This window comes from Bubalus bubalis, chromosome 7 (assembly GCF_019923935.1).
Source record: "Bubalus bubalis isolate 160015118507 breed Murrah chromosome 7, NDDB_SH_1, whole genome shotgun sequence".
Lineage (NCBI taxonomy): Eukaryota > Metazoa > Chordata > Mammalia > Artiodactyla > Bovidae > Bubalus > Bubalus bubalis.
The window spans coordinates 32,965,338-32,978,652 of NC_059163.1; the positions used below are offsets into that span (position 1 = coordinate 32,965,338).

Below are 13,315 nucleotides of genomic sequence, written 5' to 3' on the forward strand. Positions count from 1 at the left end.
TTTCTTCAGAAAACTTATCTTTCTCTAAAGGTTATTATTCTGAAGTCAGGTGCCACCCTCCAAAAACATTAGATAAAGTTGCATTCCTATAGGGCAAAAGTGTGGTGGGCTATAACAAGAAAAGAATTAACTCAAGGGTCCAAGGTTACAAACATTAAAGCTACTACTTACATTTCTATATACCAACTATATTAATCAATACACTCCCAGGGACACAGTAGGTAAGGGATATGGAAACTTGGCAGCAAGCATTAGCTCAACAAAGAAATCCTCTACTAGTTCTATTCTAATAATTTTAACTCTCTGAGAATCTCTGCATTATTAGAATATCTTAAGCTTCCTGTGCCTTTCATGGTTGGGAGGCTATGAACAATCACATGCATAGCTGCAGGAGTCTGAACAAACCTGTCAGGCAAACTAGAAAGTCATCAGAGGGGTTTGAATTGAAACACTCCTATTATGCCCAGGAGACTTATTAACTAGAGCTCTAAATTGATTTTCTTCAGAGAAAGGTGGTCAGGGATAGCCCCTCGTTAATGTCAGAAGAGTTGGTGAAAGTCGTGAAATAGTAAAACAGACAAATTTTGGTTTTGGGGTAGATGCTCAGGCAGGTCCAGGGGGCCTCTCGAGCCTGACTCGCCTTGCCCATCAGGGCTCTCCCGCATGACCTTGTCATGGTTGGGAACTCCTGTGCTGGCTCCCGGCAGAGTGGGTTGCCATTTCCTTCTCCAGGGGATCTTCCCAACCCAGGTATCGAACCCGGGTCTCCTGCACTGCAGGCAGATTCTTTACCCACTGAGCTTCTAAAGTTATACTAAAAAGAAATTAATAAATGTAATTATATTTAACATATTGAGAGTAAAAACAAGGACAATAGCAAGTCTACTCATAGCATCCACATTATTTTGTAGATATTCAGAATTCGTAACTTCATTTTGATGAGAATTTTTAGTTTCTCCTTGCTATAGAAATTGCTCAATAATTGGAATTCTGTAAAAAGATATGTCTTTTAATTTTATTTGAGAGGTCATTAACAGTTCTTCATTTTCACTGTGCATCCAGTCTCAGCATCACTTCTTAAAGTTATGGCAAGACATTTGACTTCATCCAATTTAACTCATTTCCCAGAACAGTGTTTGTGGAATTAGAAATACAGCAACTACTACCTATTTCCTATTATAAGACTGAGATATTTGCAAAAAATTTTAATTTCATGACCTAATTCTCTTTTCTCATTCACTTTTTAGTCATCTATTATTTTCACTCCTTTGATAATGAATGTAAGTTCTCAAGTGTATATTAAGAAAATATATAGCCTGTACTATATATAGGGACTATATAAAGGGACTTATTGAATTTTCATTCTCTCCTAATGAACCTGACTATATTTACAGATTGTATCTATATACATATCTAAATCTATATATATTCTTACGAAACTGGACACAACACCACTTAGCTGCTTGCAGATATGATGTGATATTCCTTGGGTTTGTTGAACACAGATTGAATTAAATACTATTGCATTATAATATATTTTGAACCACACTTTAGATTAGTATTTATCATTCTTTTGTCTCTTTCATCAAGGTGCTATTGCCTTGTCCCTCCCACAACACTTATACCTAAGTATTCAATCCTTTATCATGACAGGAAATAATATAGACATCATTTTCTTTAAACCTAGGCCCACTATGACTGACCTAATCAGAAACAATGGGCACAATACAAAAATTACAAATTTTAGGACAAATTAGTGAATCAAATGAAAGCAATCTGAGAGCACTTATGAAAAATGTGTACCAGGAAAACAGTTTATGATTAAAGTGGTGCAGGTGCAGAAATGCATTATCTTATTAATCAAGAGGACCATCATCCACATTATATGATATTCTTCAGCCTAAGGCATAATTGATATTAAAAATAAATTGAAACATTGAGACTTGGAAAATTATACAAAAATTTACTGTAGAATTTTTTACAGAATCTCTTCAGATAATTGATACATTTTTTAAGAAAAATAGAAGTAATATCCCTTTCCTGGATCACAGCCTTGTTGCCACAAAGGGACTTACATAACTAAATGAAGCTATTAGCCGTGCCATGCAGGACCACCCAAGATGTATGGCTCATGGTGAAGAGTTCTGACAAAATAAGGTCCGCTGGAGGAGGAAATGGCAACCCACTCCAGTATTCTTGCCAAAAGAATTCCATAAACAGTATGAAAAGGCAAAAAGATGTGAGACTAGAAGATGAGCCCCACAGGTCAGAGGGTGTCGAATATGCTGCTGGGGAAGAGACGAGAGCTATAACTAACAGCTGCAGAAAGAATGAAGTGGCTGGGCCAAAGCAGAAGCAACACTCAATTGTGGATGTTTCTGGTGGTAAAGTAAAGTCTGATGCTCTAAAGAACAATATTGCAAGGGAACCCAGAAAGTTAGGTCCATGAATCAAGGTAAATGGGACATGGTCAAGCTAAAGATGGAAAGACTGAATTAGTGAGCTAAAATGAACAGGTTCGGTGAATTTAATTCAGATGACCATTATATCTACTATTGTGGGCAAAAATCCCTCCCTAGAAGAAATGGAGTAGCCCTCATAATCAACAAGAGTTTAAAGTGAAGTACTTGGATGCAACCTCAAAAATGAAGAATAATTTTAATTTGTTTCCAAGGCAAACTACTCAACATCAAATAATCCAAGTCTATGCCCCAAACACTGATGCCAAAGAAGCTGAAGTTGGCTGGTTCTATGAAGACCTACAACCAATTCTAGAACAAACACCAAAAAGAGATATCCTTTTTATCATAGGGGATTAGAATGCAAAAGTAGAAAGTCAAAAAAGTAATCTGGAATAACATAAAAGTTTGAACTTGGAGTAGAAAATTAAGCAGGCAAAGGCTAACAAAGTTTTGTCAAGAGAACATGCTGATCATAGTAAACACCCCTTTCCAACAACCCAAGAGACAACTCTACACAAGGACATTGCCAGATGGTCAATACTGAAATCAAATTGATTATGTTCTTTGCAGCTGAAGATGAATAAGCTCTGTAGAGCCAGCAAAAAGAAGAAGAAATTCAAAAAGGCAAGGTGTTGTCTGAGAAGGCTTTACCAATAGTTGAAGAAACAAGAGAAGCAAAAGGAAAGGAAGAAAGGGAAAGATAAACCTAACTGAATGCAGAGTGCCAGAGAACAGCAAGGAGAGAAAAGAAGGCCTTCTTAGTCTAACAATGCAAAGAAATAGAGGAAAACAATAGAATGGGAAAGACTAGAAAGCTTTTCAAGAAAATTGGAGATATCAAGGGAATATTTCATGCCAGGATGGGCATGATAAAAAACAGAAAAGGATCTAACAGAAGCAGAAGAGAGTAAGAAGTGGCAAGATTACACAGAAGACTATACAAAAAACGTCACAGTCATCCAGGTAACCACAATGGTGTGGTCACTCACCTAGAGCTGGACATCCTAGAGTGAGAAGTCAAGTGGGCCTTAAGAAGCATTACTGTGAACAAAGCTAGTGGAGGTGATAGAATTCCAGCTGAGTTACTTAAAAATCCTAAAAGATGATGCTGTTAAAATGTTGCACTCAATACATCAGCAAATTTGGAAAACTCAACAGTGACCACAGCACTGAAAAATGTCAGTTTTCATTCCAATCCCAAAGAAAGACAATGCCAAAGAATGTTCAAACTACTGCACAATTGCACTCATTTCACATGCTAGTAAGGTTATGCTAAAAAATCCTTCAAGCTAAGATTCAGCAGTACATGAACCAGGAACTTCCAGATGTACACCTGGGTTTTGAAGAGGCAGAGAAACCAGAGGTAAAATTTCCAACATTCATTGGATAATAGACAAAGCAAGGGAATTCCAGAAAAAAAAATTTCTGCTTCATTGACTATGCAAAAGACTTTGACTGTGTGAATCACAACACACTGTGTAAAATTATTAAAAAGATGGGAGTAACAGACCACCTTACCTGCCTCCTGAGAAACCTGCATGCAGGTCAAGAAACAACAGTTAGAACCAGACATGGAACAACTGACTGATTAAAATTTGGTAAAGAAGTATAACAAAGCTGTATGGTGTCAGCCTGCTTATTTAACTTATAAGCAGAGTACAAGATGTGAAATACCAGGCTGGATAAATCCCAAGCTGGGAGAAATATCAATAACTTCAATGATGCAGATGATACCACTCTAATGGCAGAAAGTGAAGAGGAATTAAAGAACCTTTTGATGAGGGTGAAAGAGGAAAGTGAAAAAGGTAGCTTGAAACTCAACATTAAAAAAAAACCTAAGATCTCGGCATCTGGTGCCATCAGTTCATGGCAAAGAGAAGGGAAAAAGGGGAAGGAGTGACAGACTTTATTTTCTTTTGGATGATGACTATAGCCATGAAATTAAGAGATGCTTGCTAATTGGAAAGCAAGCTATGAGAAACCTACAGTGTATTGAAAAGCAGAACCATCACTTTGCTAACAAAGTTGTGTATAATCAAAGCTATGGTTTCTCCATAGCTATGATGAAATGCTTGAGACCTTGAGTGTGGTCTGGAAGAGGTGACCACCACCAATGTTGACACTTAGACCTTGTCTCAAAAGTCAGCATGATGAGTGTGCCATAGTGCCTCTCCCAGCTGGCCAAGTACTCTGGCCCCACCTACTCTACATGACAGACTTACATTATGTCTGGACAACCACACAAGGGAGAGGACACAAGCTTAGGCTGCACATGAGCATACCTACACAGGTGGTGTATAGGACCTCTGTGAGCACACACACCTCACTGCCTTCAGCACTCTCCACCCATGGTGAAAGGAAAATAATTACTGTGAAAATAGCCTGATCAAGCCTAACTCTCAGGGCCTCTACTCCAGCAAACAGTGAATAGACCCTGCCTGTGATAGGGTGGCAACAGCTTGGAGCAGAGAGGGAATCCCACCCTACATCCTTCTGGGTTTTAGACACTTAAGCAGCAACAATGCCCCCTATCAAGGTGATAACACCCAGCACACACACCCTGAAGGAAGGCATGATGGGCATCCATTTCTAAATCAGCCTTCATACCAAAGACATTGAAAACATGCAGTCTACACAGGGATACTCACACATTAAAACACCCTTTCAAGACCACAATACAAAACTGTTTCTCCTAAATTCAGAGAAGGCAAAGTTAAGTGAAATGAAAAAGAAGAGAAACACGCCCATTAAAAGAGCAAGAGAAATCCCTTGAAATAGCAAATGATGAAAGAGCCATCACCAGTCTACCAGGTACTGAACTTTAAAAGGAGGTAATAAAAGTATTAATTAAATTAAGAAAAAGTTATAGATAAAAACACTGATCATTATAACATGTAGTTAGAAATTATAAAGATCAACCAATGAAAAAGAATTAAATTTGACATAAAAAGCAATTTATAAACAATGACTAGGTAACTAAATGACACAGAAGAAAAAATAAGTCATCCGGTAAATAGAATAGTGCCCATCAACAGATAACAATCTTAAGAAGATGTAGGATATATGTACAAAGAATATTACTCACCCTTAGAAAGTATAAAATTTTTCAATTTGCAGCAACATGGATGGAACTAGAAAGCATTATTCTTAGTGAAATATGTCACACAGAGGAAAAATACTACACCATTTATATGTAGAATCTAAAAAATAATACAAATGAATCTATATACAAAATAGACTCAGATTCACAGACATAGACAATAAATAAAATCATGCTTACCAAACAGCAGGAAGGGAGCAACCAATTAAGAGTATGGAGTAAGAGATGTAAACAAATAATTACAAAAATTGATAAGCAAAAGAATCTAATGGATAGCAGAGGGAATTATACCCAATGTCTTATAATAATGTGTAATGGAATATAACCTACAGAAACACTGAATCATTAAGCTATACCCCTGAAACTAACACAAAATTATAAATAAACTACACTTCAAGGTACATAGATAGATAGAAACAGATAGGTAGGTAGAAAATTTTACTCCTGGAACCTGTGACTCTTTTTTGGCTGTACTGTGGCTTTGTTGCTGCGCAGCCTTTCCTCTAGCTGCAGGGCATGGGGGCTGCTCTCTAGTTGCGATGCACAAGTTTCTCGTTGATGTGGCTTCTCTTGTTGGGAAGCACAGGTTCTAGGATAGTAGTTGCAATGCATGGGCTCACTATTTGTGGTTCCCAGGCTCTAGAGCACAAGCTCAATAGTTGTGGTGCACCAGCTTAATTCATCCCATGACATGTGGGATCCTCCTGGATCAAGGATCAAACTTCATGTCTCCTACGTTGCCAGGCAGATTCTTTACCACTGGGCCACCAGGGAAACCCCAAACCTCCCACATCTTAAATGGCAACATGACATATTCTATGGACAAGCTCTTACACAAAGAAAGATTAACCACTGAAAATGATATTTAAAAACAACTATTTAGTGTCTAGAAAATGCCCTAAAAAGACATGCAGCAAATAAAGACACATTTGTTCCAGAAAAATACACTAACAGTAAAGTTGCTGAAAGCCTGTGATGTTTAAACCCAAACTGCTCCCTCTCATACTATCCATTAGCAGAAAAATAGATTCCACTCTAAGTAGGTTCAGAAAGAACACTTGGCTCTCACTACCTGCAGCTCCTATTTGTGTGTTATTGTATCTTCATAGAAGGATCAAGCCACTTGAATTTCTCTCTCACACACACACCCTAGCTGTGTGTTACAGTAGGTAAGTTCCAGACAAGTATGACCAACAAAGTTCCCCCTTCTTCCACACAACCCCAGTCATAGGGCAGTTGTTTGCTCAGTTCATTCATAGATGCAGGCTCTGTGATGAAAAAGGCAAGCTAAAAATAAACCCTACTGTTTACAATTAAAAGAGGGATGTCACAGAGAAAGAAGTGTGCCTTGATCCCTATCCCCAGATCTGGAAGCCAAGGTGCAGAGTTTCATGATAGGGAGACTTAGGACATAAAGTGAAAGTCGCTCAATCATGTCTGACTCTTTGCAACCCAGGGACTATATAGTCCATGGAATTCTCCAGGCCACAATACTAGAGTGGGTACCCTTTCCTTTCTCCAGAGGATCTTCCCAACCCAGGCTAGAACCCAAGTCTCCCACATTGAAGATGGATTCTTTACCACCTGAACCACAAGGGAAGCACAAGAACACTGGAATGGGTAGCTGTTCCCTTCTCCAGGGGATCTTCCCGACCCAGGAATCGAACTGGAGTCTCCAGCATTGCAGGTGGATTCTTTACTAATTGAGGTATTAAGTAAGCCCTAGGACATAAAAGCCATTCTCAAAGCACTCACTTCATTTTTTTATCAAATTGTGGGAAGTTCAAGCCTATAATTACTCACAAACTATGAAAGATATGTTGGTAAGCAGTTAAGAGGAAGCTGATTGCTTCATGACAGATACAGGCTAAACCACTGGCAAGCTAGTTGATCAAAGAAAACCAGAGAAAGAAACAGCTAAGGAGAGCCTTCCTGAGGTCTAGCTAAAAGACAAAGAACACAAATAAATAAAATGAGAAACTAAAATAAAGAATATAATAGACCATAGGTTACTACTGTGATATTCCTACAAACTGGAGAACTTAGAAGAAATGGATAAATTCTTGTAAGCATGACCTATCTTCAGGCAACTATACTTAAAGAAGAAAAGTATAATGACAATGTATTATAATAATATTCCATCTAATAGAGCCTATAAATAAAAGATAGAAATCATATTTTACAAAAGTAACAAATGGAAAGTTTGGAGTTGAGAATTACTATATCTGAAATGAAAAATTCACCAGAGGGAGTCAATAGTAGATTTTAAGAAGCTGATGAAAAAGCCAGGAAACTTAAAGATATTATAGATCAATAAGTTAACATAATCAAATGAACAGATGGAAAAAAAAAAGAATAATGAATAGAAGTTTAGAGAATGGTGATACATAATAAACCACACTAACATACTCAGAAGGAGAGAGCCAGAAGAGAAAAGGTGCAGAGCAAAATATTTTATTTTAAATGTGTGAAAACATTCCAATTATGATGCAAAATCCCAACTACACATCCCAATTGTCCAACTAATTCCAAGTAGGATAAATATTGGCAAGCCATACACAGATACTAGTGAAATGTTGAAAGCTAAAGCAAAAAGTCTTGAAGAACTAAAAGAGAAATAATTCCTTTTTACAAGTGAATGCGAAGATATTGCTTATTTCTCATAAGAAATAAGGAATGTTCCATGGCAGTGGGATGACCTTTTAAACTGCTGAGAGTCAAAACTTTCAGCCTAAAATTCATTATCAAGCAAAACTATTTTTGAAATATGAGTGAAAAATATAGTCTTGTGTGCTCTAACTCCAAAAGATAATTTATTGCTGGGAAATGTGCTCTACAGGAAAAACTGAGAGAAGTCCTATGGCTGAAGAAAGCAAACCCAGACTACAATTCTAATCCCCATGATAGACCAAAGAGCAGTGATAAACATAAGTAATTTATAAAACAGTAGAAGTGCATGTATCTTTTCCTTTCTTCTCTTAACAAATAAAAAAAGCAAGCATGTAAAATATGTATATAGTTGCATTTCCAGGCATATGACATATAGTTATTTAATAATATATTTGAGAGGCGGGAGGAATGCAGCAGTGGTGAAAAGTGAAGTGAAAGTGTTAATCACTCAGTCATGCCCAACTCTTTGCAACCCCATGGACAATAATAGCCTACCAGGCTCCTCTGTCCATGGCATTCTCCAGGCAAGATACTGGAGCAGTGGTACAGGGCCAAGGTGAAAGTGACCTGCAGTGGCTTAATACTGCAGTAGCATGCTGTACCTGGCAATGCACCGACTGAGAATGGTGGTTCAAAGTCCCACTTCTGGCCCCAAAGAAAGTGAGGGAAGTTGAGCAATATGTCCACAATGATGACCAAAATATTGATGTCCTTTTCATTATAGGGGACTGGAATGCAAAAGTAGGAAGTCAAGAAACACCTGGAGTAACAGGCAAATTTTGCCTTGGAGTACAGAATGAAGCAGGGCAAAGGCTAAGAGAGTTTTGCCAAGAGAATTCACTGCTCATAGCAAACACCCTCTTTCGAAAACACAAGAGAAGACTCTACACATGGACTTCACTAGAGATCTCTTCAAGAAAATTAGAGATACCAAGGGAACATTTCATGCAAAGATGGGCTCAGTGAAGGGCAGAAATGGTATGGACCTAACAGAAGCAGAAGATATTAAGAAGAGGCGGAAAGAATACACAGAAGAACTGAAAAAAATAAAATAAAATAAAGATCTTCATAACCCAGATAATCACGATGGTGTGATCATTGACCTAGAGCCAGACATCCTGGAATGTGAATTTAAGTGGGCCTTAGGAAGCATCACTATGAACAAAGCTAGTGGAGGTGATGGAATTCTGGTTGAGCTATTTCAAACCCTAAAAGATGATGTCGTGAAAGTGCTGCACTCAATATGCCAGCAAGTTTGGAAAACACAACAGTGGCCACAGGACTGAAAAAGGTCAGTTTGCACTCCATTCCCAAAGAAAGGCAATGCCAAAGAATGATCAATTGCACTCATCTCACACGCTAGTAGAGTAATGCTCAAAATTCTCCATGCTAGGCTTCAGCAATATGTGAACCATGAACTTTGATGTGTTCAAGCTGGTTTTAGAAAATGGAAAGGAACCAGAGATCAAATTGCCAACATTCACTGGAACATCAAAAAAGAAAGAGAGTTCCAGAAAAACATCTATTTCTGCTTTATTGACTATACCAAAGCCTTTGACTGTGTGGATCTCAATAAACTGTGAGAAATTCTGAAAGAGATGAGAATACCAGACCACCTGACCTGCCTCTTGAGAAATCTGTATGCGGGTCAGGAAGCAACAGTTAGAACTGGACATGGAACAACAGATTGGTTCCAAATAGGAAAAGGAGTAGGTCAAAGCTGTATTTGACCCTGCTTATTTAACTTACATACATATTCTTGCCTAGAGAATCCCGTGGACAGAGGAACCTGGTGGGCTGTTGTCCATAGGGTCACACAGAGTCGGACATGACTGATGTGACTTAGTATGCATGCATGCATTGGAGAAGGAAATGGCAACCTACTCCAGTATTCTTGCCTGGAGAATCCCAGGGACAGAGTAGCCTGGTGGATTGCTGCCTTTGGGGTCACACAGAGTCAGACATGACTGAAGCAACTTAGCAGCAGCAGCAGCAGAGTACATCATAAGAAAGGCTGAGCTGGATGAAGCACAAGCTGGAATCAAGATTGCTGGGAGAAATATAAATATCCTCCAATATGCAGATGACACCACCCTTATGCAGAAAATGAAGAACTAAAGAGCCTCTTGATGAAAGTGAAAGAGGAGAGTGAAAAAGTTGGCTTAAAACTGAACATTCATAAAACTAATATCATGGCATCCAGTCCCATCACTTCATGGCAAATACATGGGGAAACTGTAGAAACAGTGGCAGCCTTTATTTTTGGGGCTCCAAAATCACTGCAGATGGTTACTGAAGCCATTAAATTAAAAGATGCTTACTCCTTGAAAGAAAAGTTATGACCAAACTAGACAGCATATTAAAAAACAGAGACATTAGTTTGTCAACAAAGATCCAGATAGTCAAGGCTATGGTTTTTCCAGTAGTCATGTATGGATGTGAGAGTTGGGCTATAAAGAAAGCTGAGTTCTGAAGAATTGATGCTTTTGAACTGTGGTGTTGAAGACTATTGAGATTCTTGATTTTGGAGCCCAAGAAAATATTTTTATATTTTTATTTCACTCTTTCACTTATTTAAAACAAATTTCTGTGAATTTATATTTATACAAACTCACCCTCCTAGGTACTAGGAAAGATAGGACTTAATGCTATAAACTAAAAACATGACTTACCTAGTTGTTGCTTGTTTTTTTAGTCACTAAGTCTTATATGACTTTTGCCACCCCATGGACTGTAGCCCACCAGACTTCTCTTCCTATGGGATTTTCCAGGAAAGAATACTAGAATGGATTACCATTTCCTTCTCCAGGGTATCCCCCTGACCTAGGGATCAAACTCACATCTCCAGGTGGATTCTTCAACACTGAACACCAGAGAAGTCCATACTTGCTTAGTTCAGTTCAGTCACTCAGTCATATCTGACTCTTTGTGACCCCATGGACTACAGCATGCCAGCCTCCTGTCCATCACCAACCCCTGGAGTTTATTCAAACTTATGTCCATTGAGTCAGTGATGCCATCCAACCATCTCATTCTCTGTTGTCCCCTTCTCCTCCTGCCTTCAATCTTTCCCAAATCAGGATCTTTTCCAATGAATCAGTTCTTTGCATCGGGTGGCCAAAGTATTGGAGTTTCAGCTTCAACATCAGCCCTTGCAAAGAATATTCAGAACTGATTTCCTTTAGGATGGACAGGTTGGATCTCCTTGCAGTCCAAGGAACTCTCAAAAGTCTTCTCCAACACCACAGTCCAAAAACATCAATTCTTCAGTGCTCAGCTTTCTTTATAATCCAACTCTCACATCCATACATAACCACTGGAGAAACCATAGTTTTGACTACATGGACCTTTGTTGGCAAAGTAATGTCTCTGCTTTTTAATATGCTGTCTAGGTTGGTCATAACTTTCCTTCCAAGGAGCAAGTATCTTTTAATCATGGCTGCAGTCACCATCCGCAGTGATTTTGGAGCCCAAGAAAATAAAGGCTGTCACTGTTTCCATCATTTCCCCATCTGTTGCCATGACACGATGGGACCCAATGCCATGATCTTAGTTTTTTGAATGTTGAGTTTTAAGCCAACTTTTTCACTCTCCTCTTTCACTTTCATCAAGAGGCTCTTTAGTTCACTTTCTCCCATAAGGGTGGTATCATCTGTGTATCTGAGGTTATTGATATTTCTCCTGGCAATCTTGATTCCAGCTTGTGCTTCATCCAGCCCAGCATTTCTCATGATGTACTTTGCATATTAATTAAATAAGCAGCGTGATAATATACAGCCTTGATGTACTTCTTTCCCAATTTGGAACAAGTCTATTGTTCCATGTCCGGTTCTAAGTGTTGCTTCTTTATCTGCATACAGATTTCTCAAGAGGCAGGTAAGGTGGTCTGGTATTCCCATCTCTTTAAGAATTTTCCACAGTTTGTTGTGATCTACACAGTCAAAGGCTTTGGCATAATCAATAAAGCAGAAGTAGATGTTTTTCTGAAATATCCTTGCTTTTCCTTTGATTCAACGGATGTTGACAACTTGATCTCTGGTTCCTGTGCCTTTTCTGAATCCAACTTGAACATCTCGAAGTTCAAGGCTCACATATGTGTTAACTTATCTGGCCACAAAGTAGAAATTATAATTATATGTTATGATAGAGGTTTGAACCATCATTAAAATGGCAATCATATTATAATATATAGATGTATCCATCATCATGTTATATATCTTAACTTAATAAATATATTGCATCCTTTTCTAAAAGTATATAATTTGAAACTAAGACTATCCCTGTATGGAGAGCTTTAATAAATATTATTTCCCTTTATATAAATTTTCATACCTTTGCATATTTTCTTGCCATGAGCTTATATTTTTTTCATAAAGATATCAGAGGATGAAGAGAATCAGTCCACATCAGTAATTAATTTGTATAGACAGTATGTACTATAATAATCCCAAACGGATGCATTTTTCACAGCATAGATGAAGTAGCATTGGGTAGCAAGGCAATATGACAAAGCATTGAAGATAAGTAACTTTAAATTCTACTACAGATCACTAGAAATAGAATATTACCTGGATATATCATGTGAGCATTAAGAAAGTTCAGTGACATTAATATTAAAACTGATATCAACAGATGAAATTATACTTTTGAAGAACACTCACATTGGAGAAGGAAATGGCAGCCCACTCCAGTGTTCTTGCCTGGAGAATCCCAAGGATGGGGGAGCCTGGTGGGCTGCCATCTATGGGGTCGCACAGAGTTGGACACGACTGAAGTGAGTTAGCAGCAGCAGCAGCAGCACCAGCATCAAAACAGCCTTTAAGGTTAAAGTTTGAAAAAGTGTTTTATTTTCTTTTCTTTGTTAAAATATATTTTTGCAAAGAAGTTTTACACAATAATTAAAATCAAAAAGTGTATATCTTATGATATACAAATTTGGTCATTATTTTCCAGAGATTAAACAGAAGAAAATAGTTTTAAAAAGATGAGTACATGGTCACTAAGAGTCGGACAGGACTGAGCGATTTCACTTTCACTTTTCACTTTCATGCACTGGAGAAGGAAATGGCAACCCACTCCAGTG

The 13,315-nt window shown here is 38.1% G+C and overlaps 1 pseudogene; it reads left to right on the plus strand.

Annotated features, from left to right (window-relative positions):
* Positions 1–2,221: 2,221 nt before the first annotated feature.
* The window catches only part of LOC112586115, a 35,312-nt pseudogene continuing 24,218 nt past the window's right edge, over positions 2,222–13,315 (plus strand).